The 22,869-nt window shown below is 40.8% G+C and overlaps 1 protein-coding gene and 1 long non-coding RNA gene across 2 annotated transcripts in view; one reads left to right on the forward strand and one right to left on the reverse strand.

The window, feature by feature from the left end:
* Window positions 1–18,970, forward strand: part of LOC117151331 — a 63,758-nt gene extending 44,788 nt beyond the window's left edge. Inside the window, exons 3-4 of the long non-coding RNA XR_004461164.1 lie at window positions 16,956–17,201; window positions 18,160–18,970. This is a non-coding gene — a long non-coding RNA (uncharacterized LOC117151331). The remainder of the gene's footprint in view (window positions 1–16,955; window positions 17,202–18,159) is intronic.
* LOC100742821 (alpha-2B adrenergic receptor) overlaps window positions 1–22,869 on the reverse strand; it is a 131,354-nt gene that overhangs the window by 71,959 nt on the left and 36,526 nt on the right. The gene's annotated exons all lie outside the window — the stretch shown is intronic.

Consider the following 22,869-nt stretch of genomic DNA (forward strand, 5'->3'; position numbering starts at 1 on the left):
AAATCGTATTCTCAGTTGAGATGTCCACTGGAAGGTTACTGTATTTTGTAGTTTGTTGTTTGACATACACTGCTAGAGGAAAGTATTTCGACACCTTCCATGGGAAGCTTCTATGTTCCTGTTGTGTGTGATGTAAGAAACATTTTGAAATTTCATTAGAACCATAACGACACACGACTGCCATATTTTAGATACTGTCGGTTTTAGAATATGGTATTTTTTTTTTTTTTTTTTTTTTAAAGACGATTTATTAATATTAATTGAATAATTTTTTTCATACTGCCTGGATCATTATGTACTTGGATTTGAATTTTAACTTTAAAGACTAACTCGAAGATTGGAAAATAGAGAAAAATGAGAGGTTTATTATTATTTATATCGCTTGTGGGATGAGCGTATTATTTATTTCGTAAAAATTAAACAGTGATTGTGAATAATGAAATTAAGAAATTTACAAACGTTCATTTGGTACTTTAATTCCTCCTAAATGTAATTTCCCAAAAGGTACTCGCTCCATTTACATACCCGTACCAATGGAAGTTCAATTATTTACTATAAATAATAATTTCTGTTCTCACGGACCTATGAAATTCATATTGCAATTGGAGAGGAGTAGTTGGTTGATATTCGGAGATTTCCAGAACTTCGTTGCTTTCGACACTGTAAGATATTGCGCTGGACGTATTGGCGTGGTTGATCTAGAAATTGGTCATGGCAGTAATTGGTGGAGTCCTGCGGGCATAACTTTCGCTAAAACTTTACCACTACTGGCAATCTATATGTTCGTGTGCATTGTGTGCTGAGGCAGCAATTCCCATTTTGCTTCGGGGCTATAAACTGCAACTATCTCTCTACTCTACTATACACAAATGCTAATCATCCTTCGTCATTTTAATTGCTCCGAATTAACAATTGGAAAAATGCAAACTGACGAATATCGTTAAAATAACATACGCAGAGATAAACAGAGAAAATTCCGTATGCAATACGAGTATCAGCAAGTTGAAAGAAAATGCCCGGTCGCACGTTTCCATTTATCCTGAAACCACTGGCCACTGAGGTTCAAACTTCGGATCAAGAATTTCCGTACATACCGTGTATACATAAGAGGTTAATTTGGAATTCTCTTTTCGTATACCACGCTCCGTTGCCTCGGTTTATCCGTTCAGTTTACGGCAACATGATAGGGTTGTGCGTCCGCAGGGGATGCGAAAGATCCGGGCATAGTGGTTCGACAGAGAATGCCAACTAATTCATAACTCGTCCACTATCTCGCGATTCGACATGATTCTCTTCATCCTGGAGTATTTTTATTGGCAAATTTTGTAATCTTACTCTTCGATCGCTGCATTCATTGGCCAACTATATAAAAACACGTATTTGATAGAACTGTAATCTTCTTCTATTTCAGATATAAAACAGCAACGATATGAATTTTTGTCAACAATCTACGAGAATTTTCCGTATATATGTACGTTTAGTATCAAGGAAAGAAAGTTGAAACGAATGTAGAGCGGATAGTGAAATATTACGTTGCTCGTCGAAATATCCGTACAGCCCAGTACAAAAGAATCAAGATCCATAGCAGGACGTCCAGCACGAATATTGACGTTCGTATAATCCTCGAGAATAGTTAAATCAGGAGGATTTGTATCCCATCCAAAACTGCGGATTTCCTTCCTCCATTAAGGCGCGGCAGCTCGATGGCCTAGAAAATTCGGGTCCAGAAGCATCGGCAAGCAAATCCCGACGTTCGTCATTTCTGCGAGTAATCAACGATTTTCGAGGTTTCTCGTTACGTTAAAAAATCCACGTCGTTTGCGGCAGTAGACACACGTAACGGAGAGAGCGCCTTCGCGATTGAAAGCGAACGTCAATGGGAGAAAGAGCGATGTAACCGAGTCAAGAAATGCCACTTTCCACGTTTGAAGCGGAAAAGGGTCGGAGAGACGATCGTCTGGTGGATTTTACTTGCTGGATTCCCGACTGTGATGGCGGGGCCCCGTTATTGCCAAGCGGACAGAAAAATCGATGAGAGTGGCATCCACTTTCGATTCGCCAGAGCTAACGTCTCACCGCATTTTCTCACCGCGTGACACTCGTACCCTGTTTCCACCCCTACGAATCTCATCCGACCGCCCTTTTTTGCAGATTTTAGGTGGTTAATCCGAATAGAAGGCTTTCCCTGAAACGAATCTCTACCTAGAACTCTGGCGACAATTCTATAGTTTTTTAGAGGCTGAGATATAGAGAGGATCTAATTCAAAGATATCGGAATAAGGTAGAGTTATTCGAGTCGAATGAATATTTGAGTCCAGCTGAGTGTAATTTGTCTCGTAATTCGTCAAACCTAGCCACGAACAATTTTTAAGCGTTTGACATTTAAAAACAAAGTATTTAATTCGTCATTAGGATTATGAGATTAAAAAAATATGTGATAAATCCAGGATTTTTTGTTTTTGTAAGAAATGACAATAATATTAGCTTAGTTGTTACGTTATCTTTTCTTTACTACTGTTAATACTGCGTAATTAATGTTATTCGAATGTTCAAAAGGGCGATAAAAATACATGTCCGATCCGAAAATTGAAATAGTTTTGACGTCGGAGTTGAAAACGTATTAGAATTAAAAATTGCTCTTTTATAAGAGAGAGAAGATATTTCTTATGGTGCCTTCCAAGTTTGATGTTCGATTGTCCCTTCGAGTGCTTCATCTCACATCGCTCTTGCACGCTGTGCTGCTACGATCTGAAAATTCGCGGCGTATCGATGAAGATCGATTTAATTAGCGGCGGTGAATTTATCGGCCGTCAAAGGATTACCGCGATAAAACGATTTAGCCCGCGGCGTATCCGATTCCACGTCCGTTTTCCTTTCTTTTCTTCTCGTCGGTGTTCATTGTGCCCGGGCAAATGACGCACGAAGATTCGATTCGACTGGTAACCCAGGTCGGATTAAACGTTCCACGCTCGTCGACGTTGGGCATTCGTTAAAACACCAGTCGACGACGATTCTTTTTAGCCACTGCTGCTCCGGGACCTCGAATTCTACGATTCGCCTTTTCATTTTACAACGAGCCACACCGGTGTGCACGGAATCGTCGCAGCCGCGATATCGATTACCCGATCCATTTCCCTGTCGCGTAAAGGGCGAATAAAATACTTGGGCCGAGTGGATTAAACCAGTGGAATAGCGTGGCGCTCTCGATTCGTCGTGACCTCACGGCGCGACCGATACCGTGAACTGCTATTCACCCGAAGCCCGTAAGCCAACGCTAATTATTTCGACGATGCAAAATCGAGACCCGTCGCCTATTGCCTTTCTTTCATTTCTCTTCGTTTTTAATCTGAATAACGGAAAGCCCGTTGTTCTAGCTCGGTTCACTCTAATGCTAGCTACCTTGAATCGAGTATCGGCCTCGTAGTTCGTCAACGGTTCTTCTACCATGTCGAAACGACGCGAAAAGACGAGACGTGCAGTGGCTTACGAAAATATATCAATGCTTGTGAATAGAATAGCGATTTTACGCAAATTTATGATCAATTAATTGATCGAAAATCCTCGGTCTTCTTAATAATTTAAACCGAGTGTTACACATTTTATAAAGGATCAAGTCGTAATACTTACAAACTGGAATGTACATGCCACATATGTTTCGTTTCCGAGCAACGCGCACAAATCACTCACTGCTACCACTGGCTGAGTTATTGTTCGAACGAGAAAGAAACGAAACGACACTGGAATCGTCACCGAGTGTGTTCGTTCTTCTCCAGCCGGATTACGACTCCTTCTCTTATCGAAGCTAAATCAGAATTCATCGGTAGCGTGAAATCCCTTGCGATTTTCTTCTTCTGGATCTTCCTTCTTCTGTTCTTCATTATTCTCTGGTTCTCTGTGTTTTCCGAGTATCGATTACTTCTTTCAGAGCTGTTCATTACAGTTCTTGTTCTCTTTATATATATCGAACATGGACAAATTTTTTACCCAATGTGTTCGGTCGTTCGACTAAACTGCCTTCAGTGAAAAACGTAAAAGATCCAAAGATATCAAAACTTTTCGAAATTCCAACACAAAGCATTGCCATGAACCAACATTGCATATATTTTAGCCCATTTTTATCATCGCTTTCTTTCCTCGGTCTTCTCCACATCTCCCTATCTTCCAAAACCTATTTTTCTTTTCCGCAAACTTTCTTTCCGCATTTCATTATACAGTATTATTTCTCAAACTCCTCCTTTCTCGACCGTTACATTACCGACGCAATTTTAGCCAAACTTACATGTACATTTCGCTACGAAAGTTCCATCGAAATTTCCCGTTAAGCGACCACGCGGTTAACAGATTAACTTGACGCGAGAGAAGTTCAAAAACGAATGTATCTCAACAACGAAACCTATCGCGACAGATGTTATCGAATTGCATAATAATTCGTCTTTCTTCGGTAACTTCCCGATTCGTTCTACCTGTCCGAGGAATGGAAGCTCTAAGTCCGAAGACCTAGAAAGGTCTGTGACATTTCATCCCTCTTGCATCAAGTGTAATGAATTCAACAGTTGAGAAGCTTGGACGAACGAAATCTCCCAGCGAGCATACTCCGTGTAATAATACTAAGAACATAGAAATTTCAGAATTTTTACGGAGGTCAAGTAAAAGAACGAAAGAAGAGGCACCGTTGTTCCCGATCGATCGACCGGCTTAGCGGTGGCGTTGCTCTCCAAAGCGGGCCACCGGTCGATAAGCCGATTGCGTGTTTAGAACGCTAATAAAAATGATAAGCGATAGCTCAGCCGGCGGGAAGAGGCGGCCATCGAGGGGTAAATTGGTTCGGTGAACGATAAGAAAGATGCTCAAACTTCTTAACGATTTTCCCTCTTATTTATCGCGGTCCACGTCCATTTTCTGGAACCCGCTGCCAAAATTACCTCGTTCGAAATCACGATAGTACGTCTGTCGTGATGAAGCGACCAATTATATCGTGCGTGTATTTCACGAATGTCGGAGCTTGAGATAATTCAACTTTGAGTTAGAAGAATATTAAAACCTTCCAAAGTGAATTCCAAGCGCTAAGAATGGAAACTATTTATTATATTTAACTATCGTTCCTTACAATTTATTCCTTTTTGTCGGTGGAAAGACGAAACCGGTAAGTAAGAAAGAACAAAATCATAAATATAAGAAGGAATGTAGTGATAGAAACAAGCCTTCACCGTAGTAATCATCATCCATCTGCTGCGTTTGTTCAGAATCCCCTGAAATTGTGGCTGACGGGTTTATTATCTGTCTAGATTCAAAATTGCACCTAGTACTAGCTCGTAACTGACATTTGTTAATTGTAATGTTGATAATATCCCGCGGGATACCTAACAACACGAAGTCGTGTTTCACGTGCTGTTGCTGCACAAACGTCAAAAACAGAAACGTAACGTCGAATGGCCGAACAGTTGGCCAATTTTATTTGTCCAGTTGTAATTTCGCTGACAGCGCGTAGGTACGCGCCACGAGCCAACACACTGGCTTAAATTTCGCAACGTGCGATCGATCGGCAACGCATCGGCACGTCTCGTTAAAGTTTCACGCCGATCAGGAAGTTTTGTGCACGTCATGGAAAAATATGTCTCGGCCCAGTTCGTTCATACGTCGCTATAACGACCGCGATAAAATTTCAAAAAATTCAACCGACTATAAATCAGAATATCGAAATTACATCTCTCGTTGAGATTTCAAAGTTATTCGAGCGTTAGAAAGATAATATTGAATTCGACCCTTTAGAATGCACGGTTATCTGCCAGGCGGTTTCAGAGAATTCTTAGTAATTTAAGTGTCTCGTTAATTGCTATTCTTTTTAAGTAAATCTAAAAGTAATTAGAGTTAGGGTCAATTATTCGTTACATTATCGAATCGCAAAATTTAACGAGGGCATTTCTAATACTAATTATACGTATAAGACTATCGTTCATGCTTTACACTAATTTTTTACCGAGTGCATATTTGCAATAAACGTCTCGTTACATTGCTAACGAAATTTCGAGAAATTTCTTAAAATAACGCACGATATATCCATAAAAATTGTCTACGGTAAATGTTCAAATACCTTCGTGAGCCATTGTCGAAGTCAGAGAAAGGAACTTCGTCAGAAGGAAAGATCAGTTTGGGAAATCATAAAGGACACGTCCACTTGAAAGGAACGAACTTCTGGAAATACACATGCTCGTTGTTCCACGTCTACTGTGTCTACTACTACATCACCGTAGCAGCTTCCGGCGAACGTGGCCGCTCTGGCTTCGAAACGCTGTCAGGAGATGCTTTGCTTTCACGGAAAGAAAGTTACCGTGCCCTGTCCCGGTTTAACACTGTTCAACCCTCTATTGTTTGCGTTAAAGCAATTTCGCTCGATTCTCGACGAGATAGGCCGGGTTAATGTTGAAAATTCGATAATCGCCGGATAATCCACGTACACCGACCTGCTGATAGACGCTAGGCTGATTGAATCGCGGTATATGTATAGTTGAATACATGAATCGAATTGAAAATGTTCGTATATAGATAGTAGTTTGAATCCTGGCAATAGTTGATTCGGTTCTGAAACGTAAGGAGAAGAAGAGCACGCACTTGCACGTATTTGCTCGTTTCATTTGAGAACAGGACACGTTTGTAACGCGTAGTACATCGAGTTCTGCCTTGTTGAAACACTCCCATTGCAGATACGCCAACTTTGTTATTTCGCTTAACGATATAGAACGTCGCGTTCTTCGGCTACTGTTCTTGTACCAAGTTATCGTGACAAGGCAAACGCTATTTCTATTTACCATCCAGTAGCAATTCTATTCGTCGTTACGCGGCGATATCTGATGCATTCTAAAGCGCCATTTAAGACGGAAAACAGTAATCGAATATTGTCGATATTTGGACAAACGATTTAAGGAGCTACTCTGGAAATTTATTTCCGTAACTATTTTGCCGAATAATCATTTGGATAATTATTTTCGAAGAGACGTTCAATTTATTTGTACTATATATTTTCATCTTTTTCGACCATATAATCTAGTGGCATTTACGATCGTAGTTTTATCTTGCATTAGCCTTAAAAGCTAAAATTGATCATTCTAGCGTATATAACTTTTTTCATCGTACTTTACATACTTTTTACATCCTTTCCCATTAAAAAAATTGTCCTTTTGTTTCCATTACACCTACATCGTTTAGCACTTTAACTTCTCAATTAGAAAGAAAAGAAATATGATACGAATGGGTTAGTAGCCGGTGTAGCGTTGTACTTCGATAAAGCTAGCCGGAGTTCGCAAAGATTTCCAGTAAACTTACAGTCTGACCAATGGCAACACGAATCGGTTGCACGAAGATCGTATCTTTCTTCGAATAAAAACGCGTGTCTCGTTCCTCAAACTTTAAAAAGACTCGACCCACTCTGTACTCCCGTAAGTCTTTTACCAGCAGCATTTGCAACATGCCCGCCTCGTGTTCGAACAGTCTACACAAAAGTCACGTACGTATATCCTGAAGCATGGACCTCACGAGAGAAAGAAAATAGACTGATACACTCACGCTCGTATCGTTTTCCCTTCCGACCATCATTTTACTACGTTCACGGTCAGATTGTTTTATTTCCGTATATTTTTATTTTTCCTCGTTCGATATACTTCCTTGTTCTTTGCGTTTCACCGATATCGATACGGAGATCGAATTGCGTTTCAAAGCGACGTTCTCGCATCACACGCTTAACCAGAGAACGTGGGAAACGATATAGAACACCGCGGGAAGTTTTAGCTGTTTCTCGTGACCACTGAAAGTACATTTCGCGGAGTAAACTGATCGTCAATTTTCTTGCAGATTCGTTCAACGCCGTACGAAAGCCTTATTCCATTCACCAGCTCTCTCTACGAATAATCGGACCTTTAGGTGAAACATCGCAACCGGAAATTGAGAAGGATCCATCTCTCTGATAGAAAATTCGTACAACTGATTTATATTTAAGATAATTGACTGGGATACGTTAATAGGCTTAAATAATCATCCATCGAATGAAAGATTCAAAGCGTGTTAATTATTATCAGCATTCTGCATCGATTGCCGATCAATATGAAATTAACGTGTCGTAGTTGGTTATTCGTGGACTTCCATATTTCATCGTATCGATCGACCTGGCCAACTCGAAATAATTAAACGATCCAATGTCCGAGCTGGTGCCTCCGGCGCGTACCTTTTCTCGTTTTGCCGTTTCATAGGCAAAGTTTCGAGCACCTTTTAGAAACACCCAGAGCCGTGGGGAGGAAAAAAAAGGAGAGTGGCGAGTGGCGAGCGAGAGGTAGTGTGGCGGACACGATGAAAAAGAGACGCCATGGAGAAACGATATTGCGTGAAAGGAAAGCGGTAAATGGGATGGGGGTGAAAGGATGAGGAGGTTGCTGCAGATCGATGTTCCTCCTACCACCGACTTCCTCTCGGTCTCTGTCGCTGCCGTTCTGTCCCGTTTCTCTTCCCTCTTTTGCCTTCTGCACTGTACACGATGCCCAGTTTTCGTTAATACAAGGCCGGTCAATAGCAAGCCTCGAAGCTGCAAGCTGTTTGTCATACACCCCCCGAAATACATTTCGTATTGGCAGACGGTTTGCGAGTGGACTATCGTCGAGACATTCCTGTTTATGCATTCGCCTATGTAGGCCATCCCCTGCGCCTCTTATTCACCGGTTGATTCTCGATACAGAGCGGATAAGCGCCGCTTTCTCCAAATTATTTACGTTCGTTTACGTGACTCGACTTCGATACACTATCGCGATGATGCATTTAAGCTTACTGCGTATTTATGTCTCTATCTCGCTCTAGATTCAGCCGAGGAAGAGAATTTTAATACGTTTCAAGAAAATTATTATCGTACGATTGAAACGAGAAATCATAGGACGATTCTCTCTTACATCGACTACAAAACTGCCGTGAAAAAGAATTTATAACGATAAGAAAATTTAATTTGGTCGAAAATGACCCAAATAACGCAGCCGGATTTGAGACAATCTTCTCATATTTCAGCTTAATTTCTTGGGTTTCATAAATGGATAAATGAAAGAATTTTTTTCTAAGGATAAAAAGTATCTGTAACCTGTTTTACATTTTAACAGGGTAGTTAGCATGCGAAGTGTCGTACTCAGTCTGACAGGGTGAAATATATTGCATCTATAGAGAGAATCATCCCATTCGTTGCAAAAGAAAAGATAAATGTCATAAGAGTGGAGTGCGATAGTGCGTGAAACATAGTCGCGATATATTTCTCGTTGCTCTTTAAACGGTCGGGATTCTTTAACGTCCTTGATAACAGAATTTGCAGCAGGTTCTCGGTTTATTGACCATTTGAGCGTTTCGTGCGTTTACTTTCCAGTCAGCCTATCTAGAACGATGGTTCGTTAAATAAAGAACCAGGGCTACCGTGTACGTGTGATGCGATGAAAAATCTAGTAGTATGGGACGGTCATTGGCCAGCCAAGAAATACTCTGCTCACTTCTACGATTCTCTCTCTTCCTTTATACAAAGAAGATGAAGCTATTCTACGGAATCAATCTCTGGAAGATCTCTAAATGACCACAGCGAGTTGATAAAACCTTTTTCAGTCGTCGATGAAAAATTTAATTCGATGAAAAATTCAACAGAGCGAGTCGATGGTCGAACGATTTGAAGTAAAATGGTAAGGAAGCCATGGTTGAAGGATGGCCAGCACTGATTACCAGCAAACTAGCTCCTAATGATGAAGAATGGATCGAGCTAATCCCCGAGGCCAGACCGTGTACCATGAAACAGATAAGGCATAAAATAGTGGCCGTGGACGTAGCCGCTTTGTACTCGAGAGGCGAACGTCTCTTGCCGGTGAAACGGCCCAGGCCGCCTTCCTTTTCCTTCTTTCACCACTAAAAATAAAGCTGGCCGGATAATGTGGGACACTGTTTCCCTTCGAACAATGCCTCAGCGTACCATTCAACGCGCACCAGTTTTTTTCGATGTCTCTCTTTCACCAGAAGGCCTGCTTCTTGAACCTCGTATAATAAGCGATCTCTCCCTCTCTGGGCGCCTCTTTCAGCTCCCTGTCAGATCCGAGTTGATACGCTCCCCTTTCGAGTACCTTAATCGCGCGCTATCCTACGTTCGAGATCGTCCTAAGTATCCACCGAAATCGTCCGGATTACACGGATCATCGCGTCGAACCGCCGATCATTTCTTGCCGCTGATTCACGCCGATAACAATCAACGGCCATGTTTCGATTTATTCGTCGCGTCGGTTCCATCGTGAAATTCCATTCTACCTTTGACACGATACCCTGCCCGACGAACCAATCAAACGGGTGAAAAAAATTGCCACGACGATCGATCGCTTCGGCTCGCGGTCATTCATTCCCGCGATGTAGGAATTTCACAGGCGACTGGCTACCGAAATTAATAAACTTTATCTAGTACGCGTAACGAGACCGACACAAATATTTAATCGGTCTACCGATACTTATTGACTTTCCGGGTTGGGTGAAGCGTGACAAACCATCGAAAAAATATATCGAAAAAAAAAAAAAGAAAAATATGTACAGGCGCGGATATCCAGTGAATTATGAGATAGTCGTACCTCGATACACTTAGCTTCAGATTTCACGAAATATTCAGATGCTGTGGTTGCTATGGCACAAAGCGACAGTAAGTCGGTAATAGTCTGAATTTTTCCTTCTTCTTCCTGTATGTCATCTTTTATCGACATTTACGTATCGTCATTGATCGATTAGTATTTTTATAGAAATATCGCGTTCTTTGATCAATACGTTTTTGATGGTTCATTGGAAGAGGAAGAAACGTACCATTATCTCGCCGTTAAATTATGCCTGATACGTACAGGTATGTAGTCAATGAACATAATTTGCAACGTAACCATAATTACTGATCATGTGCGGCTCAGGTGTCCGACAGTCTGACAGTCCGGATTTATTGTAGCTCCTCTCTAATTGCTGCTAAATTATTCTCAGGCTATTATATGTACAATGCTATTAAACTGATTAAATGCTCGACAATGGTGAACGTTTAAGACGTATACTACTAGCATTATTATACATTTTCCTATTCGATATTTGGAATGTGGTTCTCTGTTAATATAGACGAAGATAATGACGATGTACGATCTCAAAAGTTAATCTTCCATAAATTTCGAATAAGATTAATTGTTGCATAAATCCGCGTATCTTCCACAGATACTCTTTGTTACAATATGTGCTTTCCACGGGTAAATTGTTATCTCGAACAGAAGTTGAGTGAGAAGTTGAGAGTGGTATTTGGCCAGGTTTTAAGGAAATCATCAGTTTGAGATTGGAATTAGAACGATCCAACACCTCGTTAAACCCTAAAACTACTCGAATAGCGAAACTTCATGGAACTTTGCCTTCCGGAGCTACGGCAACTTCATCGAACGTCGCAATTTATTAGATATCCGAACGTTATCGAGACTCCGAGTATTAATGTCTGTAAATCGAGCTTCGTCGTTGCTTCTTAATGAAATTTTGGCAAAATTCTTGATCACGATCCAAGGAAAATTCCCAAATTATATCATATCTTATCTCCCAAGAATTATAAATTATCATTCGATGAGAGTGAAACTAGTCGTTGACTGGAGACCTAATTCTTTTAACTGCGACCTCTGGTATCTACGATCCATTCGTTCAGAGAAATGACAAGTAAATTGAATAATGTAAAATCAAACGGAGCGACGAGTAATTTAATCTAGTAGTTATATTGGTGAAAAAAGAAGTAATAGAAATGAACGGAGCACATATTTCTGAAAATCCTTAACCGTAACCCTTCTACTATTCCTATGTCCGAGTTACGCATCGCTTGTAGCCTAATGAAATCAATTAACCGCGTTGAACGATGAAGTAGCGCTAACATTTGCCAAGTGGTCGCATTTATGTATATGTATGCGATCTATCGAGAGTACGCATATCAGTTGTGTGTTTGTCGGATGCAGGGTGCTTTGGTCGCAACCAAGCATCGATCATCTCACGAACCGCGCTGTGATCCTGTCAGCTGACAATCCACTCGATTGTTGCTCCGCCGACTTAATGAAACTAATTAGTCACATTCGTGCCGGCAGAGGCACGAACGTTCGATCATCGTACAATGCTGCTTGTATCGAGCCTCGAAGGTGCTCTCGATAACGTTGCTCTCTGCGGATGTCCGATTGCGAACACTCGGAATAACGCGTCGTTAACGTGTCTAGAAGGATAATAGCGCCATGGGGAGGAGTTTCTGTACCTGATTGCTCGGCCGTTACCTCTGCCCCTAAAGGAAATTCAACGTATGAGAGCTCGATGCGTATAATACCCACTTCAAACCCATTTGCATATAGACTGGTCGAAGTAGAATGAGTTTTATAGGCGACGGTAGATGGTTATGGAGATCCTTGCCAAAGTGGAAATTCTATGATTTTTCAGGTGCCTGTAGAGGAATGTGGATATAAGAGTGTGGAAACTTGTCTGCCTTGTCGTATAACAATAATAAATTAAAAGCAATCATAAAAAAAGAGCGAAAAGTATTCAATTTGTATGAAATATTCGACAAATGTCTGAAATACTTATAATTGTCGGTATCACTATAGAGTATAGAGGAATTGATTCGTAATTGAATGTCTTTGGACGTTTAATACATTCGCTCTACAAAATAGAGATTAAATGCAAAACGTTTGAGTACGTCGATATATCGCCGAGTGTTGGAGTGTGGTTCGTGAAGGATATTGACATTTTTTAACCTGCGGACCATATGGGTGTAAAAGGAAAGGGACAAAAAGAGGAACGGTCAGTTACAGAGCGTCGATCGATTTATTGCATCGTTTTACCAGTTATTTCAGTTATTTTTCATATCTTCGCTTCCATTCAAAGTTATCTTAATTTTCAGTATTTTACAATATAATTCGTCTTTCGATATTACGTATTTTTATTTCTTCTAACTTTTACTTTTGTCTTAGTGTTATAGAATAGGATTATACCGTCGTAGGACAGAATTGCTTATTAATAAATTCAATTTAAATGCAAGATGAATTCAACAGAGTATGGAAACTTATTTTTCTTCTGAATGCCAAACGTTAATGAAATATCTTCGAATTTCGAATACATTTAGTTCAGAATTTAAAAGAGTACGTAGTTCAATAACCTCGTTATCTCGAAACTGGTGACTCCTTTCCGTCTCAGGTGCTGGTTATATACACGAGTCAATGAAATTAATTACAGTCGACGCCTGCGCGACCTAAGCCGAATCTCGCAGCCGCTTATTTACCCTTGCGAATGATGCTCGACATTCGACTGCGTCGTACGGTTAGGCCGATATAGCGGCCGCGTTATTTACGAACTCGACAATTAGCGAGGCATTCGAGAGGCCGCCAGAAGGAGGGTTAATGAAATTAATCGGTCACGTAGCACAGGCCACGACAAAAGATCGCCGGCTGCTTCGTTAGCGGCCCTGGATGTAATTATCGGCTCTTGTATTCATCTTGATGAGATGTACCGATCAACGAGGATATTGTGAAACGAAGGTGATAATCAAAGCAAAGCCATTCTTAAAGCTCGAGGAAAAACAACAACGATGGTACCGTTGTTACTTATCGAGAGTAGAACAAATTTCGAATGTTGGTCGTTTTATTGTTCGCGTTGTCTCGCAAGACGAAGTGTCTCCAAGAGTAATTAAGTCGACGAGTCTGGCTCTGAAACGAGAACCTTTCAGGCGTTTCCCTGATGACCGGCAATTGAATTGATTAAGTGTCTACAAAGCTCGAGATCTCTTCCGGCGTCAAGGATATATCCCTTGGCGTAGCTCTGCTTGTTATCTTATTTTCTCTTACATCGGTGTCATTCTGTTTATCGCGGCGCAGTTTCATCATTCTCTCTCCAATCTTATCGAACGGAGTAATTTCTAGGAAGACCAACAAACATTTCGCGGACAAATTGGATTTGCGTGGTCGCGATGAGTGAGTCAGACACCCGAGTCGTCCGAGTGTCTGCTAAGGAACAGCTGCGAACCAAAATCATCCAGGACTTCTTTTCCATTCTCATTAGTGTTCGGGTACACTTTCCAGTTCTCACCAACCCAGACCTCCATTTCCTTCTCTAAAATCCTTTCCCTTCGATTCCCACGTTTCTAAGAAGAAATCACCCTCGAAATCCCTTCGGAGTGGATCGGACTAAACGCATTAATTCCAAGAAATTCAATCCGTATTAAACCATTCATCCTTCGAGCTCTTCCTGGTTACGATGATAAATGAAAGAGTAACCGCTCGGCAGAGGGTCCTTCTTTCTTCCCGATGAGCCTACGCTGCGGCTCATCAGTCTCCAGGCCACCAGGACTTAACGGGTTAGCAACAAACGGTTCGCCGTTAAAAACCCTCTTCACCGTTGATCGTCGCCAGGCCAACTAATGAAACCCGTCGATCACGTTCGGTGACACGTGCACGAAGGTCACGACCACCTTTTCCATCGAGCCACACAGATAGTTGTCTTTCTCTGTTGCCTCATAGCGAGACACCAGGACGCTCGTGGACGAGAGAGCAGCGCCTGTGTGTTCGCAGATAAGGCAGAAACACTGGAATTGTATATATCGATCCTCGGTTTCGATAAGATACGAGAACCCTACAGCCTTGGGCTCGGGTTCACGAGCTGCTGCTCACGGGAACAATTTTGGCCGGGACGAAGGAGTGCGACAGCAAGGAATAAAAGGGATAGGAATAGAGAGAAAGAGAGAGAGAAAGAGAGAGCGAGATGGTTTTGTTCTCTTCTCTTTACGGCATCGATCGTTCGGAACCGTCCTTTGCCCAGGAAGAGTAGGAACCTGGTAATGAAGGAAACCGTTCCTTCCTCGCCTCTACTAACGCGGATCAAAAGTTTCACCGATGCATGAACCACGCTCGTCGTTCGTGGTTCTCGACGAATAGCTATAGTTGCTCACGAAAGTATCCGAACACGTACAGCAACTTTCAGGAATGTATGTTACGTGCCTTATATGAGAGATTTTAAAATTTCATTAGTAGAGCATAATGAGACGCGACTGTTTGATTATACTATTGATTATATTAGTCAAATTTGAAACTAAATTCGATATACTAGATATATCACTAACATTATAATGAAATCTAACTATCGTGATTATATCGGTCAAATTTGAAATTTGAAATTTGAAATTTCGTCTCCAGTTTACCCAACCAATATAGCCACGGTGATTGAGTGTCATTAGAGTCTAACGATACGTTATAACGATATAACGTGAAATTTGTTTTCAGATTCGACCACTATGTAATTTCGAAATGTTTTACACAATAAAATTTTTTTATATGCACAAAAGTTCTCTATGACAAGTAATCTTTACACCTTTTACCGTAAATGAATTACGAACATTCAAACTGTAAAATATCCTCTTTTTTTCACCTTCTCTCACAGCCTCTTGTCTCGTGAATATTATGCCATGGTGTAGAAAAGAACAAGAAAAGAGACCCCTACTTTTGCACGAAGAATAGGACAGTTTTCCATTTTAATTTCTTCGCGGAAGAAATCTCGTTTTCGAAAACTTATTTCACAATTTCGTCGTCTTTCCGTTCCAGGGACGCCGGGACGTGCATACAGCGGGAAAGTATTGCGTTCACGTTTCTTCCTTCTCAACACGTGTAGCCGAAACTTTCAGACGTCATTGTATCTTTTCCATCTTCCCTCATCCCTATTCCCTGCCTGTCTCCCGCCACCCTTTTGTCGCTTCGTCTTTCTGTCATCTATCCATCCACCAACCCCGAACCGAATTCATCTCGCGGATTCATCTCGCAAACTTTCAACCTTCGTCGCCCGACCCCTTCCTCGAATCGCGAAATTTTCTTTTCCTGCGACACCTGCAACTATTTTTCTACCGAGTAACTTTCGCAGGTCGAGAGATTCAAATCTCGAGAATCCTCGCGGCTATTACTGGTTCCTCGCGTCTTATAGGGAGCGATAGGAAAATTTCGAGTCAGTTACGATTTATCAGGGGTTCACGTAGTGAGCAATGAAATTGTGAACGACTTCGAGAGACCCAGCGTCTTATCGCCTGGATTGACTCCACTATGCGAATTAATACGAGAAATTACGTCTAGAAGAGTCATCGACTTCTCGAGGGTAATTTATACAGATTGTTCTTCTTGTTACGATGAATTCAGGCACATTGACGTAAGAAAATATTGAGTAATAAAATTTAGAAGAGATCAGTAGTTAACTGACAGAGAAGTCTAATACTAACTTTGAAAATATGTTGAATTTATAGTTAGGATAGCTTAAAAGCACCAACCGGCTAGTCGTTCAACGCAAGAGGTTATGCTTTTTAGACGGAATTCTTTCTCTTCTGCGGAATGGAACAAAACGAAAAAGTTGGTTCAATTTAATCGTAACAAGGCTCTGGTCGGGAACTCGATTTAGCCGGAAGCGGAGTCGTTTAGGAAGAATGCGGGACAAGTAAAGAAACGGAGGATCGACTTACATCGTTGCTATAAAATACATTTCATCCACGGCGGGCTCGCTATAGCGTCTACTACAGCAAAGATCAAAGGTCAAATCGATTTGACGAATTTGTGACGCAAACGAAGCGAAGGGCTGCTGACGCACGCTCCCAGCATCGGAGGTTGCAGTTTTTTGAAATTGCACATACGTACATTAAACCAGCGCCACTTCGCTCGAGCAGCCCGAGCTTCGAAACACCAAAGAACTAATCACTCAACAACTTTCCCCCACTACCACCAATCGCAATACTATCGACCGACCTAAATCGAATAACCCAATCCAACCCCTAAAAGAAAATCCACTTTTTCCATCTCGTGACACGAAAGACGAATTCGTCTCGCGGCTCCTGACACGCTTAACGCGCATCACAAAAGACACCGTAATCCATTCGGGAGCTTCAAGCTTGCCATTACCTAAATTTCCAGGAAAATCGAGACTTGGCCAGTGAGGCGAGATGAGACTCGATTGTCTGGTCCAAGGTGCGCGGATTGGACGACTTTCTCCGATAGTTCGAACAGTACCGGTACCAGGAAATCGCCTCAGGAGTGGAAAGGAAACCACCGAGCGGATACCATTGGAGGAGCAGGAGGTGACGAGACCGAAATCGGCGACGGTGGAACCATGAAGCTGGCGCGTGACTCTTGAACCGTGCGTGAAAACTACGAGATAAGGTTAGTTCTGCTGGTTCACGATTCGACACCTCTATCGGAAAATATTCTTAGCACGTAACAGCTGAAGACCGTAGTTGGCCAGTTTATGGCTGTTTCGCGGCCCGGGAAACCCCGCAAGCTTTTCATTTGCTCGCTGACGTCCGGGGGAACGCTGCATCGTCGAGTGACTCGAGAATTGGGCGCCTTATTGATTTTGTTATTGAGATTGGCGAGATAGGCAAATATTTTCTGACGTGTAGTTTTGATACATTTATTATATGTGTTTATATGGTGCAGATTTGTTTCAACGCGGAATCGCGTTTCTGTTATTGAGAGAGTAGGAATAATTAAAACGATTAAGATGCAATTCAAAAGTGAATATTCAAGTAGTCTTTACACGGGCTCAACTTGACAAAAAATCGGTTCGTTGATTTTATTTTTAGAGATTAATTTTACATTTTACATTTTCATTCTGCATTTTATACGGCGCACAGTTGTTAGGAATTATCGTAGTTCACGGAGTTAAGCTTGTCATATGATTTTTGAAGATTCATACTTTGTGGAATTTACTGAAAGAGGAAGTTCTCGGTTTTAATGTTTAAAGTGATTTCCAGGGATTGAAATTTTTGTTACAAAAAGAAGATTAAGCGAATTGATACGGCGAGATCAGATATTTTATATTTATGTTACTATCTAAAACAAATATCATTATTGCCTTTATTTACTGGATATTTTCTGGCCATATATATATTCCGCATTTTATATAATATGAATTTGTTTCAAAAATAAACATTCGAATATTCTGTTTACACTGATTGAATTAAAGAAAATTTACTATAACCATCGTAGAATCTGTTGCAGTTCCAAACAAAATTTTATTCGACACGCGTGACAAAGTCGACTATAGAATGTTATTCGCTAACGGAATACCGCGCGATCCTCCGTCTCACTAGCGCATATCGTTTTCATTTCGCGACAGGCGGAAAGCGGCACGGCGTCGGCCGGTTGGAAAGCTGCAATTTCGTCGCAGCGCCTCAAGAAAAAGAGACGAGAGAGGAAAACGAACAAGATACGAGTCTGAGCCGCGCTTATGGCACGTCTGCGGCGAGCCAAGATTGCGTTTTCCGGCTGTGAAAATTTCCAGAAACCCACAACAAAACCCCGACACCCTGTGAAAGAGGATCAGCTTGGAAGGTTTAGCTAATATTAAATTATAATTTACCACTGCAACCAGATATATTAACTATTATTTCGTAACGTCGATTTTATCCTATTTGCATATTACACGGTATTAATTACTGTTGCAAATATGGTAGTTGTCGTACCGTGGAATCGTACTAACCGATATGTATTATTTTGCTCTACGAACACCAGCATTGCAAGTTTGCTCGGTAAATGTACAACTTCGGGGTCATTCATTTTGCGCTGAGTTCCTAACTCCTGTCTTTCGGCTTTTTGTAAGCGGTTAGTATAGGTCGCGTAGGTGATGTGTCAAGATTAATATCGCAGGATTTTAGACCAACATATGGCAAACGTGTTTTCTGCCATCTCGTTTAAAGGCCAACTTTTCTAGAGCTATCCAATTTTAGTCGTTGAAATGGTCTTGGTGGATTAAGAGTACGTCGGAACACGGTGGAGTAATCTCGCGTTACTTCAGGACCGATTCCCTGCAAATTTAACTCTTAACTCTCGTCTTAGAGACATGTGCAGCGTATAATAAAGTTTTTAGTACTATATTAGTACTATAGTTAGTACATTTAATATTAGTAGTAGTATACGTATAATCAAGAAAATCAAAAAGAAAGTAGACAAAATATTACGAAATTGTAAATATTAAATTCAATGTTAAAGGTTGATAGCGGAGATAACTTGGGACAAATAACATCGTTTTAGGACAAAATTATCCAGCTTTTCCGATATCTTTCACTGTCCTTAATACACGAGAAATAAAACTCTGTATTGTTTCATCTCCTAAATTCGTTTTATAGCATCAACGAAAAATGGCTTTCTGTTACAAATCACCTACCAGCCACATTTGCGCACAAATTTTCATAACTTTCGAATCTCCAAGTTCTCTAACTTGTCAGTTGGTCCAGTATAAGGGTTACACCATTTCACTCTCAATGCCTCATATATTCTTGAAATTTTGATAGAGCCAGGGTAGTAATTCCAACTTTCCTCCAGATTTTGGACTTTTCCTCACTCACTCGAAAGATTCTCAAACTGTTGAAAAGGACTAGTCGGTGAAGGGAGCGCTGTACATCTTTTTACGAGCGACAGCGACGAGAAACATGGCGCCAATTAAGGGAGACAAAAATTTATTCTTCCGCCGGGCGAGCTCCTTAATGAGTTCCTTTCGAAAGAAGGGCGAATAAGGCCGATTCGAGCCGCTTTAATCGCGGTCGAATTACCGTTATCCCGCGGTTCTCGTTGTTAATCGTAGTTTCATGCGACGGTATTTCGCGCCGCTTAACGCGGTTATAATTCGTCGGGTCGAAATTAGTCCGTGGAGCGCGAGCCGTAGAAATTCGCGGGCGATTTGTCTGCGTTAACGCGGCCAAGCGTCCTATCTCGATTTATCCTCGTGTCCGAAGGAATTTTGCGGACCATCTCGTTTAGTCGCGAGCCCCGTTCTTTTCCTGCCCGCGAATCACCGAATTATTTTCGATCCGACCTCTCTACGTCATCCCGTATTTCCAATTCTTTTCGTTTCTCCTCTAACTAGAGAGCGACGCTGTGAAATATTCCTATATTAAGATGAGCGACACAGGGCTTTATTCCTTCATTTGAATAAGGTGCGTGTAAACGAGTCAAGCTATATTTTTACGTGTATATTCCTTAAGGTCGCTGTTCTTCGTTGTAGTTGTTACGGACGGAGGAAAATCTGCGCGACGATAAAGAGGAATATTGCTTCATCTCGACACAAGTACGTAAACCGAGATTCTCGAGCACGCTGTATTTTTCTTCCATGTTCTTAATCTCGTATCGGATTAATAAATAATTTTCACGAATCTCTGGCTAATTTTCTCGTAAGAATCGAGTAAAAATGTAACCGCGACTGTAGTGCAAAGAAAGCGTTAACCAAAATTTCCATCGATAGACGTCGCTTTACTTCCATTAAATATTCGAATAAAGGGAATCGAAGAGAAGCTTGTCTTATTTTTTTTTTCCTTGTCTTAGTTTTTTTCCAGTCTAAAGTTCCAAACGAGGTAACAACTCTTAAAAGTTTTAAGCTTCTAACGAGTTTATCTCGTTTTCAAATCATCGTTCGCGCGTATCAATTTTGACCGATTTCATTCGCCTACAAGGTCTGTTCGGAACATGTTATACGAACAATTATTATATTATAGAATCTATAGAATATTATACGCAACATACTGCTCCAATCGATCGACCGAAATAAACCATCGACCTGGGGCGATCATTACACGGGGGCTAACTTGTCGAAATAATTTCCATTCAAATCAATGAATAATTAACGTACAAGCTTCGAAATGGTACGACGAGAGAGCTTACAGTTCGGTCGCGACATATTTTCCTCGATCGACGAAACACCGCCCGCGGCAAACGTTACGCGGTGACGGAGGTTTAGAGAGAAGGGGTACAGATAGCCAAAAGATTGCTCGACATACCGGGTCAGAGGTTTCAATAACTCGGTCAGAATTCCTTATCTCTCGCTGTGTATGCTTCTTGGTTTCTTTCTTTCGATCTGCTCTCCATACTTTTGCTAAGTATTTCGATAAAGATTCCCGAAGAAAATACTATGCCTGGGTTCCCCATGGAGAACACACCTCTGCTGGAACTTGGGTAAAAACGCGAAACAAAGGAGACGTTTTCGAGGAAGAGCGAGAAGAGCTAAGAGAACGATATTCTTCGAGAGGGATCTAGAGATTCGCCTAAGTGCCGTCTTGTCCCGCGATCAAATGGTGCGTCGCGATCATTCGTCTTCGATGTAACAGGCTGTCACTGGAAATTCAGCGTGCTCCACGGGATCGATAGAACACCCACACTTGTATCTTCATCTTCGCGAAGTGCTTTTTGAATTTTAATTTTCTTATTTATCGCTCGAAGGCGTAATGAATGATAAAAGGTTAGACAATGTGGGAGTGACATTACGATAAGCTAAGTTATTACTTTATTCAATCATTCGACAGTGAAATTGATTAGATATAGAGAATATATGAGTTCAGTTCTTTTTAGAGGAAATATTAATAATTTTAATAATTTTAATTAGTATTAATAATTAAACGAAGATATTTGAGATATGAAATTTGTAGCAGTATATTTCACGGTTTGCCTCAGTTTCTTCCAGACTACCCTTTTCAGACTAAGTAATTAATGCTAGAACTACTGACCTTTAATATGTACATAAATATATTAGAAATTAGAATCAGAGAAACATGAGTAAAATACGTAAGCGTTTCTGTTCCGGTAAAAGTAAACCAATATTTATATTTATATATATTTATTTATATTACCAAGAACGCACGTGCGTGCTTTTTGTAGCTACAGAAATAAAATACCCGATATCGTCACTTCGTAGCTTTAATATTAATTTGTTTAATTTTGTAGAAATATCAATTTGTACCGTATGGTCCCAGATATACAACACGTAAACAGTTACATTTAAAATAATAGAACGAAAGTAAATATCCCCATGTAATTACATTTCTATCTAAATAAAAGTCAACATTAATTTTACTGAAAACACCCGCACGTTTTCAGTAATTAAAAACAAAAAAGAAAAAAAAGAAACAAAAACGCGTGCACATACGCATAGAAATCCTAAAAAAAGCAATATTTCGGTGGGTTTCGTGTAAATAAGAAATATACATCGAAATGCCTGTACTATTTAAAGATCCCGTTTCCATGAACCTCTATCTACGTGTTTCTAAACAAAGAACCATTTTTTTTAGGGAACCTATAACATTACAGTCTACTGGAAATTCAGTGTTTGAACAAGCCTCTCATTTTAGGTTGAAACTGAACTGAAAGGAGAACGTTTACAAACAGAAATTTACACGGAAGTCCGTTTTCGACGGAGCCCGCAGAATTTTAGCGAAACGTTTCCAATGTTCGTTAACGTGGATGCGGAGACGGACGTTTTGCGCGATTTCGTTTCAGTTTCGTTTCTCGTAACCGTTTCAAGACTCGCGTTTAGCTCGTCCCTCGAGACGCGACTACCGGTTTGTACGAAGATGCAACGAATTTCGTCGAGTAAATAAATGCAGAATGAACGACCCGGTGGGGCTAATGAGGAAAGTTGCGAGAGCCGACAGGTATCTAAGAATATTTCGAGGAAATTAAACTCACCGGAGTTCCTTCGCGCCAACCCTTCCAAGGACCGACTTTAATTCTAATAAGTACATCGAAGAACCAATTAGTAGCGGAATAATTAATTAAGACGATGCTCTTCGCTAGTAACTGTATCAAGTTCAATACTTATTAACTCGAATCAAATCCAATACCCGACGTTTTTGCTTCGAATACTACTCGTAAGGTATTATGGTTTATTCATATTACTTGCCTGGTATTCGATCTTCAGAGACTCGTTTCGAACTTTAGAACGAGTACTTCCAACTTTTGAAAATCTACTTACAGCTACTTGGATATTTTATCGAATCGTATTCCCTTATAGATAGCAATCGAATTACAAAAGTCGGAAAGATATTACCATTTTATAGGATTC

The sequence above is a fragment of the Bombus impatiens genome, unplaced genomic scaffold (genome assembly GCF_000188095.3).
Source record: "Bombus impatiens unplaced genomic scaffold, BIMP_2.2 scf_0151, whole genome shotgun sequence".
NCBI classification, from domain to species: domain Eukaryota; kingdom Metazoa; phylum Arthropoda; class Insecta; order Hymenoptera; family Apidae; genus Bombus; species Bombus impatiens.